This window comes from Rhipicephalus sanguineus, chromosome 8 (genome assembly GCF_013339695.2).
Source record: "Rhipicephalus sanguineus isolate Rsan-2018 chromosome 8, BIME_Rsan_1.4, whole genome shotgun sequence".
Taxonomy (NCBI): domain Eukaryota; kingdom Metazoa; phylum Arthropoda; class Arachnida; order Ixodida; family Ixodidae; genus Rhipicephalus; species Rhipicephalus sanguineus.
Genome location: NC_051183.1, coordinates 169,021,935 through 169,035,652, shown reverse-complemented (window position 1 = coordinate 169,035,652; position 13,718 = coordinate 169,021,935). Strand labels below are relative to the sequence as shown.

General features: G+C 44.9%; 1 long non-coding RNA gene across 1 annotated transcript; it reads right to left on the bottom strand.

The window, feature by feature from the left end:
• Positions 1-3: 3 nt before the first annotated feature.
• Positions 4-7,295, bottom strand: LOC119402473 (uncharacterized). The gene is made up of 2 exons (XR_007417271.1): positions 7,084-7,295; positions 4-176 (listed from the first exon to the last, which is right to left on the bottom strand). It is a non-coding gene; the product is annotated as an uncharacterized LOC119402473 (long non-coding RNA).
• Between the last annotated feature and the right edge of the window lie 6,423 nt (positions 7,296-13,718).

Here is a 13,718-nt window from a genome sequence, read left to right as displayed (position 1 = left end):
CCTAAAAAAAATATCAAGGTATTTCACGTCAGTTTCTACGTTCGTGGAAGGTGGTGATGCAAAACATCACTAAGGCGTCAAAACATGGATGGGTTATTTCTCCAGACTTCAGTATTTAGCCCAGTGGCTAAACCTAATCTCCACGTCTTCAATCCACAATGTAAGCTTTGGGGCTGCTGAAAAAAAAAAGAAAGAGAGGAACAGAGAGAAATAAAGTAGGGAATAAAGCGTGCTGCACAGTACATCGTGAATGCATAGCCAGAAGGTTAGGCTATTGTGCCGAGGATTCCAGGCATTGCTTGGTTGCTCGCCTTTGTACTCAGGTGGCTGTAGAAGCATTTTTGAAGTTCGCGAAGGAACTTGACCTTGCCTTCTCATGTTTTTGAGGCTCGTATGGCAATACCTAGAAACCTGCTTTCCGGAAACCACGCGATGAGGTGGCGAGTGCATGGCAGTGTGTGTTTGACTATTTCACGTGAGGTCGGTTGAGAGATAGAATTGGCAGCCAAACAATTTAAACTGAATGCATGGATGCTACGAGCGTCTCCTTTATAACCGGGCGGTGACAAGAGTGCCAGCAGGCTCGACAAATAAAGAAACTTTTTCCTTCTTTTTCATGTTGGCCTAATGCCTCTACTTCCCTCACATCTATCTTACTGCAGAAAAACAAAACGTAAATTCAGAAGAAACAAAGAGGCCAGTGTCGTCTACGTATCAAGGATCTCTACACACGTCAGTAAAAGGCAAGTCATTGACGTATATTTTGCATACAATGAGGCCCAGTGTTAACCTGGGGCAGGTCACTCAGTATTCGAGCGGCTGACGTATAACTTCTTATATTTACGCACTGCGGTCGATCAGAGAGACGCGAGCGCGATATTGAGGAAACGAGACCACGTGTACTCTACGTTGTAGATTTAGTAAAAGTGAGTCATAATAGAGCGACTCAAATTGTTTGCTGTGAGGAATCTAGATTCGGAGAAAACTTTCCCATTTCAACGTCTTTGAGAATGGGTTATATTTAGTGCGTAAAAGCAAGTATGATTCGTTATCAGAAGAAACAAAGAGGCTAGTGTCGTCTGCGTATCAAGCATCTCTACACACGTCAGTAAAAGGCAAGTCATTGACACATACTTTACATACAATTTGGCCCTGGATGGGTCACTTAGCATATTCGAGTGGATGACGTGTAACATCTTATATTTACGCGCTGCGGTCGATTGGAGAGATGCGAGTGCGATATTCAGTGAGCGACACCACGTGTACCATAAGTTGCAGATTTAGTGAAAGTGTGTCCTCATGGAGCGAGTCAAATGGTTCGCTGTGATGAATGAAAAATTCCGAGAGAACTTTCCCGCTTCAACATTTCTGAGAATGGTTTTTTTACACAGAGTTGTGAAGTTCAAGGTTGGCCGTGTGTCGTGGATATAAAGTTATCATGCCCGCCACCGTGGTCTAGTGGTTATGGCTCTTGACTGCTGACCCGAAGTTCGGGGGATCAAATCACGGCCGCGGCGGCTGCATTTTCGATGGAGGCGAACATGTTTCAGGCCCGTGTACTTAGATTTAGTTGCGCGTTGATGAACCCCAGGTGGTCGAAATTTCCGGAGCCCTCCACCACGGATGTCCCTTATAATCACATCGTGGTTTTGGGAATTTAAATGCCAGATAACATCAAAGTTATCATCGTCATGAACTGTTATGCGGCGTCATCTTCGCCCTCTTCATCATCACCTTCCTCTTCTGCTTTGCTTGCAGAACACATGCACCGATATCTCCGGCGTCGGGTGCAATTACTTTGATGGGTGAGAGTACGAGTACACAGAGAGAAAGAGAAAATGAACAGAATAAAAAGAGCAAAAGAAACAAATGATGAAAGAAAGAAAGAAAGGAAGAAATAAAGAAACTATTTCTTGGCGAAAAAAATTCCCTAGACGAGATTCGAACGTGCGCACCCACGATTCGAGTGAGAGCGTCTTGCCAATCGGTTTGGTGAAATGCCTATGATATGTTTTTTCCTCATGGCTAGGCATAGCTTATCGAAGACACTTATGGAAGAATGTAACGCAGAGACCACCATTTCTACAAGAACACACTTTATCGGAATGGATATTCACCTAATGGATATTTATGAGCGACTAGACATTACGGTGGACTGGTGGTATTCTATCTCCGATTTCACCTCACCACCTTTCGTTTTGTGCAAACTCTGGCTCTTCTACTGCACTTTATTAGAGCCGTCGGGAGTTTCCATTGTAGCGCTTGAGCGCTTATTGCGCTATGTCATTGTACTTTTATTTCATTCTCTCTGTGCCATCTTAATGTGCATTCTAATACTCACTTTGTTGATTACCATGAAAAAAATAATCTGTCAAGGTATGCTTGAGTAGAGCGTATTCTTCTTTATTGTAGTACAGCAATTTTGTGGGAAAGGAAGGTGGTGGTGAGAAGGAGAGATGTGAGGGCTAGGGGGAGGCAAAGAAGTACGGGAGATTTAGTGGAGAGGGGGTAGATAGAAACAAACAGAAACAGAGAAATAGATAGAAGGAAAGTGAAGAGACAGAGAAAAATAATGGCAGAAACCCGTGTACAGAGAGACAAAGCGAGGGAGACATATCAGAAAGGAGAGAGAGAGAACAACTTCATGAAATGCCTGCAGAGATGCTGAGGCTCCCTCCACGCAGGGAGGACGAGCTTTCATCGCGAAGCGGCCATTACGTCAGTCTCGAGCGTTGTGCTCTTCGAGGCCTTGCTCCCGAGCTACTCCCGCGGGTGCGAGAGGGCCGCGGCAAGAAAGATGAAAAAAAGATAGAAGCTGAGAGACCAGCTACATTAAAATACCGACAACGAAATAGACAAAGAGAGAAGAAGTTAGGAAGTAAGAGATAAACACAGAAAAATATAGAAGGAGACAGACCAACTACAGAAAGATAGAGACCGAAATGAATAAGAAACGGAAGAACTAGAGAAAAGATAGAAAGTGAGAGATAGACTACATGAAGATAGATATACAAACGTAGACATAGCAAGAAACAGAAAGAGACAAAGGAGAAAGAAAAGAGAAGAAAGAGGGACAAAGAAAGGAGACGGAGACGATTAGGGAGAGAGCAATATATATAAATCAGCATACACACAAAATAAAATAAGTAAGGTGGTCCAGCACCGCACTCCCCACAGGCTTGATACCAATAGTGGTACCAAGCCTGTTACCATTGTACCAATAGAACAGCATAGCAAGTACTGTTTGCCTTCTGGCGTAGAAAATTGGCATCTTCATAACCCAGCACGCGGTGTCATCGGTATCTTCCTCACCTTCGTGTTGTCTTAAGAGCGGATATGTTTAGGCATTCTTTAGGCATTGTGTTGTGCCGGATAGTGCCGATAGTAATTATCATCATCATGAACGGCTATGCGCTCGCTTCGTCCGTTTGAACTTCTGCTTCGCTCCCACATCACGTGCGCCGATTTGTCGTCGACATCTTATCCTTCACTACGAAAACACGTGTACAACTTTCCCCAGCATGGCTTCTAATAACCCTGAATGAAACCGAGAGACAGGAACAAATAAGTAATGAAAGAAAAAGTCTTGCCAAAAAAATTATACATAATCTCCCCCTACGGGCAATCGAAGGTGGGATGCGAAAGCATCGGCGGGGGTGCGCATCGAGTTTCCGTTTCTTTTATGTGACTTATGAAACAGTGGTTGTCGAGGCGTTTGAGTTACCGCTTGCCGACGCTGACGTTTACAACTGGCTTCCCGAGTCTTCCTCTGCTCCGCGGCGGTGGCGCTGCCGCTGCAACTAGCGCCGACGTTGTTCATGGCGTTTCGCACACCGTTGTACAAAGAGAGAATGACGGAAGCACAGCGAGTGCGCGCTTTCGCAGCCTCGCAGCTTCGAGATTCGCTCGCTGGCGTTGCCATTTACGTTCAATTTCGCGAGCGTCCATAGCAGCGTTGAGAAGGAGAGTGCAACGGGAGTGAGCGCGCGCCGCTTTATATAGGAGCGCACAGCTGTGGCGGAACGAGAGAAACGGGAGAGGAGAAACGAAGCGGAGGCAGCGCTCACGCCACCTCCTCGCGCTCACGCGAGGAGAAGGGGGAATAGTTGGCACATGCGCAGAATGGGTGCGGACGCCGCGGAAAAAACACTGCCCCTAAATAGTGCTGGTGAAACAGCGGGATCCGAAAGCGAGCGTCCTAACTACTCGGGTATCCAGACACGCTAGCAGAGCATAGCACAGACTTGTATAGTACAGTATTGCAAGGTGGCCGGAAAACAGAATTGAAGGTGAGGAGGAGAGATGTGAGGGGGAGGAGAGAAAGGAGAGTGTAAGGCACAGCATAGAGAGAAAGAGAAAAAAGGGATAAAAGACAGAAAGAGAAAGTGAGATTGAGACAGATTTTAGCACATGGTCGTAACGTTGACGAAGGCAGCACTCAGCGTTTTCAAGATGAAACTCTTCAGTAGGGCGAACCCGTGCCCGGGAAATGAAAACCAAAACTACAGTAACACACACTGTACACTGACAGCGGCGAACAGAGCGTCGGCCGCCGATAATTTGATGTACGGATAGGCGCGCCAGCATTTATGCATGTGGCATAGAACGCTCGAGTCTCGCCGGTGCAGGCTATATAAAGAGAGGCGGTATAACGTGGCAGCATGAAGAGAGAGAAAGAAATAAGACCAAGAAGGAGAAAGTAAGCGCGACAACACAACGAAGTACACAGAGACAGTAAGGAAAATATAGAGATATACAGAGACAAAAATGACAAAATAAACACAGAGGTGGAAGAAGAAACACAGAAGAAGAAAGAAATAGAAAAATAAGGTGAAACAAATAAGGTGGTCCAGCTCTGCATTCCCCGCATGCCTGGTACTAATAGTGCGAAACATCACGTAATAATTAGGCACGTCGTGTAGTGCCACGTAGACACGCAGCCACGGTGGTCTAGTCGTCATGGCGCTCGACTGCTGAACCGAAGGTCGCGGGATCAAATCTCGGCCACGGCGGCTGCATTTTCGATGGAAGCGAGAATATTTGAGGCCCGTGTACTTAGATTCAGGTGCATGTTAATGAACCCCAGGTGGTCGTAATATCCGGAGCCCTCCACTACGGCGTCTCTCATAATCATATAGTGGTTTTGGCGCGTTAAACCCCAGATATTATTATTATTGTACTCACAACACAAAAAATATTGTGCTTAGCTTTCCTGATTGTATAGGATTAGGTTGATTATCATGCTTACTGCTGCTCCAATGAGACACACATGGTATACATATTATGTGGCACATGTATATGTATTTTGCCAGGCAAATACTTCGGGATATGATGAATAAAGCTTCTCCGCTCTTCTGCGCCATTAAGCAGCATTTGCGCTCTCCTTCTCTATGGCTAAACCACACTGGCAAACGCCAGTCAGAGGCGCTATCAAACGGCTCCAGCGCAGTGTCAGACAGCGACAGCACAGCGAAGGCGAATAGCTGCGCGCGCGCCGGCGCCAGTACGTCTACCTCGGCTACGACGTCACTCCTCTGGAAAGCGCAGACCGACGGCAGCGAGTCGAGCGCGGCAGCGGCGGAGTGCGCGGGAGGTGCTGGCTCCATATGCGCCGGCTGTGTGACATCCCTGATCCTCACGCATGCGCAGCACGGCCGTTGAGGAGCCACGCGAAACTGGCTCGGCTAGGCCAGTGTAGTTAACGCTACAAAATCCCGCAACATCTTGCCACATCACTAAAAATACCGTAACATTTTCTCATGTCCCTAAAAGGTAGCACGTCGCGTAATAACTAGTCACTAGACATGTCCGCGCCAAAAACCACGTAACAGCTGCTCAAGTGACATGTTCCCACGAAAAACCACTGAACTGCTAGTAACGTAAATAAAATCACAACACCTAACATCTAGTCAAGTGTGATGTCTAGCCAGGTATAGCCATGTCAAGGCATACTTAGTACTATTAGCAAAAGCTTAACCGTTCAGCAAAAGCTAGCAATAGAAGCAAAACTTAGGTAGGTCGAACACTAGCTACGGTGATCGTTCCAGCTTTGCGCCATTAGTGCAAGCTGCGCATGTTTTTTTTTTCCACTTCTGCATCAAGCCCACCAGCTCTGCTGTGACCGAGCCTTGGGCGACATTGCGCAAGCTGCAGTAATTTTTTTAACGTAGCCTATTGATCAACCGCAGAAAATGCAGCATATTGAGTGCGCGCTCAATATGCTACAATGAGTGTTGCTATATGTGGTTTTGTCTGCTTTAATATCATCATCAATGTGCTCGAAAAACAAGGGGAAGAAGACATCTGTTTGGTGCGAGCGCGCCCTCATTGTGATGCACTTGGCTATGCTATATATTGTTTTGCCTACGTTGTATCATCATCAAGGCAATCGAAGAACAACGGCAAGACTTCTCTTTGGTGTGAGAGCGCGCTCAGATGGCAACGCTTCGCCTGCGTTACGCCAATCTACGACGAGTTCATACAATCACGGCCTACGACAGCCCGGCGGCCTTAAGTGCTCCGCAGTTAGCAAATTTTCAAGCACTTCTTATAAGCTGGCCATCTCAATATTCGTTAAATTGGAAGAGTTAAAAACTTCATCATTATCGGTTGTTTGGGCCTTCAACGAAGTGATATCTGAATTATTGGTACTGTTTTCCCAAATATTATTTGCATGTGGTAATATGTGTTCCTCGATGGCTTCTGGTCAGTCCAACGATGAACGTTTGTCTCTGCGTTGTAATATTTCCATTATCGGGATTGCTACGTCTTTCATGCATGCAAAAGGAGGTTGTCAAAGCCACATAGAAGCTGTCGCATTCACAACACGTTGCGCAATGAATTGTAATAATACGGCTCTGCGTAAGAGTGCACATGATCTGTATGTGACCTCACTGCATTGTAAATAATTTTGCAGGACGCCTCCAAAGCAAATTGTAGCTCGATCCAGCTTAGAATATTGAGCGATTCACACAGCTATAACTAAAGGATGGCTTAGGCAGAAAGTTCACGAATCGATGCCAGGGTAAGCATTCCTCCGATAAAAAGAAATGTGTTTCGAAATGGTGAAAAAAATTTGCTTACGTTTCCCTGATATCGCTGCCCACAAAGAGTCAACGTACACGATGAATCTCAGGTGCTCACATACACATCGCAGAATGGATTGCAACATCAAGAATGAATTCTCAAACATTGTTTGCCGTCTGAACCTACATGTGCGCACTGGATAGTTTTCTTTCCTTGGAATGTGCTTTTCATCTGAATGCGTATGTCGGCAATGCACTAGGCACTTTATTCTTAGAATAGACTGAGATCATTTGTTGGCTAACTTTTCTACTGACGTGGATATTGACGGAGGCAAACATTGACATGGATATTCTACGCAGTTCTAGCTTGACAATTCGAAGCGTCGACATGCCGGATGATCTCTGACGTGCTACATTCATTTATTCCCTTACTTGGTTTAGCGCTGGCTTCTAAGGAGTGATATTCATCTGCTTATAGCGCGCTGCTCTTAGGCGCCTACAGACAACAACCAAACTCCATACCTGCGCCATTAAATATAGAAAGAGGCCATCTGGTAAAAAGATAAAACAACCAAGCAGTCATTTGTAATGGTGATCATCCTAGATTAAAGAGGGTTTTTTTATCAGTACAAATTGAAGGTTTACAAATACCAAATGTTCGTAAAGTACTGCCCCAACGAGCTAAGAGAACGAATATTCTTGCCGAGTTCTGAACGCCAGAGCACATACCTTTTCAACACCAACATGATAACCATATAATAGCTTATGGCACCCATACATAAGTTCATAACTGTGAAAAGCTTACTCGGCGTCCGTTATATGCTGAAGCGCCATCAAGATTCGAGGAGAGAATGCTTGTGGATCGTGTAAACAAATATAAGCATCCTTCCCAAAGTCGGTGCTCTTCATAAGCATACTCACGCAACAGTATCCGAACACTTCTAATTATTCAAACAAGGTTTAACCTCTCAACAACAGATTCCTAGGTATTGTAAATTTCCCGGATATCGATATCTCATTGCGTCACGATCTTAGCAAAAAAGCGGTGCCTCGCTAACAGGGAAATCCTGAAAGCCTTCAATGCGCAAAAATTTTGATTTCGTCGTCTTTCGATTTTCGCCTTTGTTCCTCATTGATTTCTATCCTCCCAAGAAAATTGATGTTTGTTACCGCACTACTTGCAGTTACACTTTTTTTATTTGCTACATAAGCTTGCCCTTACGGCATAATATTTGTTTGTATATTTGTATTAAATGTGCGCCGTTAGGCCGGTGTTGTGTATGCAGTGAAGGAGTGTCACTGCAAGGGTTTTGTGAACACATTCCCCAAGACACTTGCCGTGACACTCCTTCATGTACACCAAGACCACTAGGATATGACCCATAATTTAATCATGTCGTTCATAACGTCTCTTTGGACTTTCCTGGTATAATATTCACGATAAAAATGATCCTTTCATTACACGTGGCGCACCGCTCGGTCCGTGGTGTGCGCGTATGCGCCACACGTGGTCGGAGGAAATTGTCTCACGACGTACGTGATTAGTCTATCCCGTCATAAATGCGAATCATTTATTAGCGAACCAAAGGCATTTTGGGCGTTTTTATCTAAGTATCTAACTATGTCGCTATCTAGTCGCCAACGTCTGGGTGCACTCGTCATCGGCTCCTTAATATGGCTTAGACCAAAATCGGTATGGGAGGGCAAAAGCTCCTGAAGAATATGACCGTCTGGTCAACACGTCAATAACGTGTAGACCTTAGTGCAAACTGCCAGCATTTATTTGAGCAAGAAAGACTGTCTTTCTCTTTTTTCTTCATTCTCTTTTTTTCTCCATCTCTGTTTACTCGCTCTCTCGACCATGTAGCAGTGAAGCAGAAGATTAGGAGGCGGGCGATGAAAAAGGATAAAGGTGGCACACACCGATTAACGATGACAATAATTTTCTATCTACGGCACACGGCCAACGTCGCCATTAACAGCTCTGCTGTCATAATGGAGAAACCACAGCCATGTATAGTGCAGTGTAGCAAGTACAGTGTGCCCTGTGGCGTAGAAGTATGGTGACTTCATATATACTCAGCACGCGCTGCCTGCAGTGTCTTCCTCACCTTCGTCTTATCTTAAGAGCGGAGCTCTTTAGGCATTTTGTGGCGCCGGATAGTGCGACCAACAATCATCATCATCATGAACCGGTATGCACTCGCTCCGTACTTTTCCCTCTCCCTCGCTCCCACAACACGTGCGCCGAGTTGACCTCTACATCATCTGCTACGCTACGCAAACACGTGCGCCAATTGCTCCAGCGTGGCCTCTAGTAACCATGATAGGTGAGAGGAAGGAACGAGTGCAGACGGAGAGACAGAAAGAAAGCGAGAGACGGGAACAAATAAATGAAGAACGAGAAAGTCTTGGCGAAAAAAATATTCTGGTGAAGTGGCGGGATCTCAAGGCGAGCGTCCTAGCCACTCGGGTATCAAGACACGCTAGACGAGCATAGCATAGACTTGTTTAGTACAGTGTATCGAGGTGGCGGGATAACAGAATTGAAGGTGAGGAGGAGAGATGTGAGGGGGTGAGAAAGGAGGAAAGAGAGAGTAAGGCACAGCATAGAGAGAAAGACAAAAGGAGAGACAGAGAGAAAGGAATATAAAAAACAGAAAGAGAAAGTGAGATTGAGACAGATATGCCACGTGGTTGCAGCATAGAGAAAAAGAGAAAGAGAGAAACAGAGGGAAAGAAAGGGATAAAACACAGAAAGAGAAAATGAGATTGAGACAGATATTGCCACGTGGTCGTGACGTTGACGAAGGCAGCAGCCGGCGTTTTCAAGATGAAACTCTTCAGTTCAGTAGGGCGAACCTGTGCCCGGGAAATGAAAATCCGTTTACAGCAATACACAGTGCACACTGATAGCGGCGAACAGAGCGTCGGCCGCCGATAATCTGATGTGCGGCTAGTCGCACCGACATTTATGCATGTCGCATAGAACGCTCGAGTCTTATCGCTGGAGGTTATATAAAGAGAGGCAGTATAACATGACAGTATAATGAGAGAGAAAGAAAGAAGAGCAAGAAGGAGAAACAAAGAGCTATAAGACAATAAAATACACAGAGACAGTAAGAAAAAGATAGAAATATACATGGACAAAAAATGACATAGAATAAACGGAGAGATGGAAGAAGAAACAGAGAGAGGAAGACAGAAATAGAAAAATAAAGATAAACAAGCAAGGTCAACCAGCTCTGCATTCCCCGCAGGCTTGGTACCAATAGTTCGGAGTGTCACGTAATAACTAGTCACGTGACCAAAATCACGTAACATCTTGCCACATGACTAAAAATCTCGCAACGTTCGGTCACGCGCGTAACAGGTAGCACGTCGCGTAATAGCTAGTCACGAGATATGTCCGCGCCACAAACCACGTAACAGCTCCTCAAGTTACGTGTTCCCACCAAAAACTGCGAAACTGCTAGTCACGTGACTAAAATCACAACAACACGTAACAGGCAGTCACGTTACATGTCTAGCCAAGTCTAGCCATGTCTAGGCATTCTTAGCACTATTAGCAAAAAACTTAGCCTTTCAGCAAAGCTTGGCAATATTAGGAAAACTTAGGTAGGTCGAGCACTAGCTCCAAGGATGATTCTAAGCCTTGCGCTATTAGTGCAAGCGGCACATTTTTTCCTCTCCTCCTTCCATCCCAGCAGCTCTGCTGTGACCGAGCCTTGGGCGATATTGCGCAAGCTGCCTATTTTTTTTACCATAGCCTGTTGAGCAACTGCAGAAACTGCAGCATATTGAGTGCGCGCTCAATATGCTACAGTGGGTTTTGCTGTATGTGGTTTTGCCTGTTTTAACATAATCACCAAAGTGCTCGAAAAACAAGAAAGTTTGAAAGTTTATTTAACATAACACATGTATTGGTTACAAAAAACACACTTTTGGAACCCAACAAATTTGTTAAAAGGTCCCTTTAGCAAGAATAGATCTCTTTGGCACGAGTGCCCTCCAATATGATGCACTTCGCTATGCTTTATGTTGTTTCTTCTGCGTTATATCATCAGCAAAGCACTCGAAGAACAACAGGAAGACTTCTCTTTGGCGTAAGCACCCGCTCACATCTATACGCCTTGCCTGTGTTACGCCCCTCTACGACGAGAGCATGCAATCACAGTCTACGATAGCCCGGCGTCCTCAAGTGCTCCGCAGTTAACACATTTTTAAGCAGTTCTTACAAGCTCGCCATATCAATATTCGTTAAATCGGAAGAGTCAGAAATTTCGTCATTCTCGGTTGCTTAAGCCTTCAACGAAGTGATAACTGAATTATTGGTACTCTTTTCCCAAACATTATTTGCGTGTGGTAATGTATGTTCCTCAATGCCTTCTACTCATTCCATCAATGAACGTTTGTCTGCGCATTGTAATGCTTCAACTGTCGGGATGGCTATGTCTTTCATGCATGACGAAGGAGGTTTTCGAAGCCATATTGAAGCTCTCGCATTCACAACACGTGGCGTAATGAATTTTGATAGCACGGCACTGCGTAAGAGTGCCGATGATCTGCATGCCGCCTCACTGTATCGTAAATAATTTTGCAGGATGCCTTCAAAGCAAATTGTAGCTCGATCAAACTTAGAAAATTGAGCAATTCACACAGCTCTGACTAAAGGGTGGCTGAGGCAGAAAGTTCCCGAATCGATGCCGGGATAAGGAGTGCTTTTGCAATGGCTTGCAAATTAAGAATCAATGCTCGAGCACTGTTTACCACCTGAACCCACTTGTGCGCACTGGATAGTTTTCATTCTTTGGAATATGCCATTCCTCTGAATGCGTATGTCGACAATGCGCTAGACACTTTATACTTAGAAAAGAATGTGGTCATTGTTTGGCTAACTTTCACACTGACGCGGATACTGACGGGGATACTGACGAAGTTCTAGCTTGACATTTCGGAGCACCGACATGCCGGATGATCTCTGACGTGCTCCTTTCATTTATTTGCGTTACTTGTTTTAGCGCTGGCTTCGAAAAAGTGATATTCATCTGCCTATAGCGCGCGCCTGTAAGGCGCCTACAGAGAAATACAAAACTCCAACACTGCGTCATTAAATATACAAAGAGGCCATCTGTTAAAAAATACCACAACCAACCAGTCATTGCTAATGGTCATCATTGCAGGTTAAAGAGAGAGTTCTTTTTTACCGGTAGAAGTTCAATGTTTACAAATACCAAATATGCGTAAAGTACTGCCCCAACGAGCTAAAATCAACGAACAATCTTGCCAAGTTCCAAAGGACAGAGCAAAAATCTTTTCAACACCGATATGATAAACATATAGTAGCTGATGGCACCCATAAGTAAGTTCGCAACACGGAAAAGCTTCCTTGGCTTCCGTTATATGCTGAAGTGCCATCAGGATTCGAGGAGAGAACGCTTGTGATTCATGTAAACTAATATAGGCATTCTTCCCAAAGTAGACGCTCTTCATAAACGAACTGACGCAACAGTATCCGCACACTTATAATTACTCAAACAAGGTTTAACATCGCAACATCCGTTTCCTAGATACTATAAATTTCCCCGGATATTGATATGTCATTGCGTCATGATCTTAACAAAATAGCGGTGCCACGCTAACAGGCAACCATGAAAGCCTTCAATGAGCAAAAATTATGACTTCATCGTGTTTGGATTTTCGCTTTTGTCCCTTGTATTGATTTCTATCCTCCTAGCATAATTGATGTTTGTTACCGCACTACTTGCAGTGACACCCCTTCATGTATCCTAAGACCACGAGGATGTAATTCCATAATTTAATCATGTCGTTTTCAATGTCTCTTTTTACTTTCCTGGGATAATATACACTATAAAGATGGTCCTTCTATTACACGTGACGCACAGCTCAGTGTGTGGTGTGCACGTATGCGCCACACGTGATCGGAGGAAATTGTCTCACGACTTACATGACTAGTCTATCCCGTCATTAAATGCGAAGCATTTATTAGCGAGCCAAAGGCATTTTGGGCGTTTCTATCTAAGTATCTACCTATGTCGCTATCTAGTCGCCCACGTCGGGGTCCTCTCGTCATCACCTCCTTAATATGGCATAGACCAATATGGGTATGGGAGGGCAAAAGGGTCTGACGAATACGACCGTCTGGTCAACACGTCAATAACGTGAAAATCCTTCGCCGTGCGAAGCTTTACGCGCCTTTGTGCTAACTGCCATCATTTATTTCAGCAAGAAATACTGTCTTTCTCTTTTTTCTTCATTCTCTTTATATCTCTCTCTCTCTATCTCTGTTCACTCGCTCTCTCGACCGTGAAGCAGCGAAGCAGAAGACGAAGAGGAGGGCGATGAAAAAGGGTAAAGGTGACACGCACCGATTAACGATGATAATAATTGTCTATTTGCGACACATGGTCAACGTCGACATTAACAGCACTGCTGTCATAATGGAGAAACCATAGCCATGTGAAGGGCAGTATAACAAGTACAGTTTGCCCTGTGGCGTAAAGAACGGTTTGTTTGTTTGTTTGCCCTAAGGATACTGGCTCATACCCACGAGGGGGATTGGCCGACTTCATAACCCAGCTCGCACTGTCTTCGGTATCTTCCTCACTTTTGTCTTCTCTTAAGAGCGGAGCTCTTTAGGCATTTTGTGGCGCCGGATTGTGCGAACAGTAA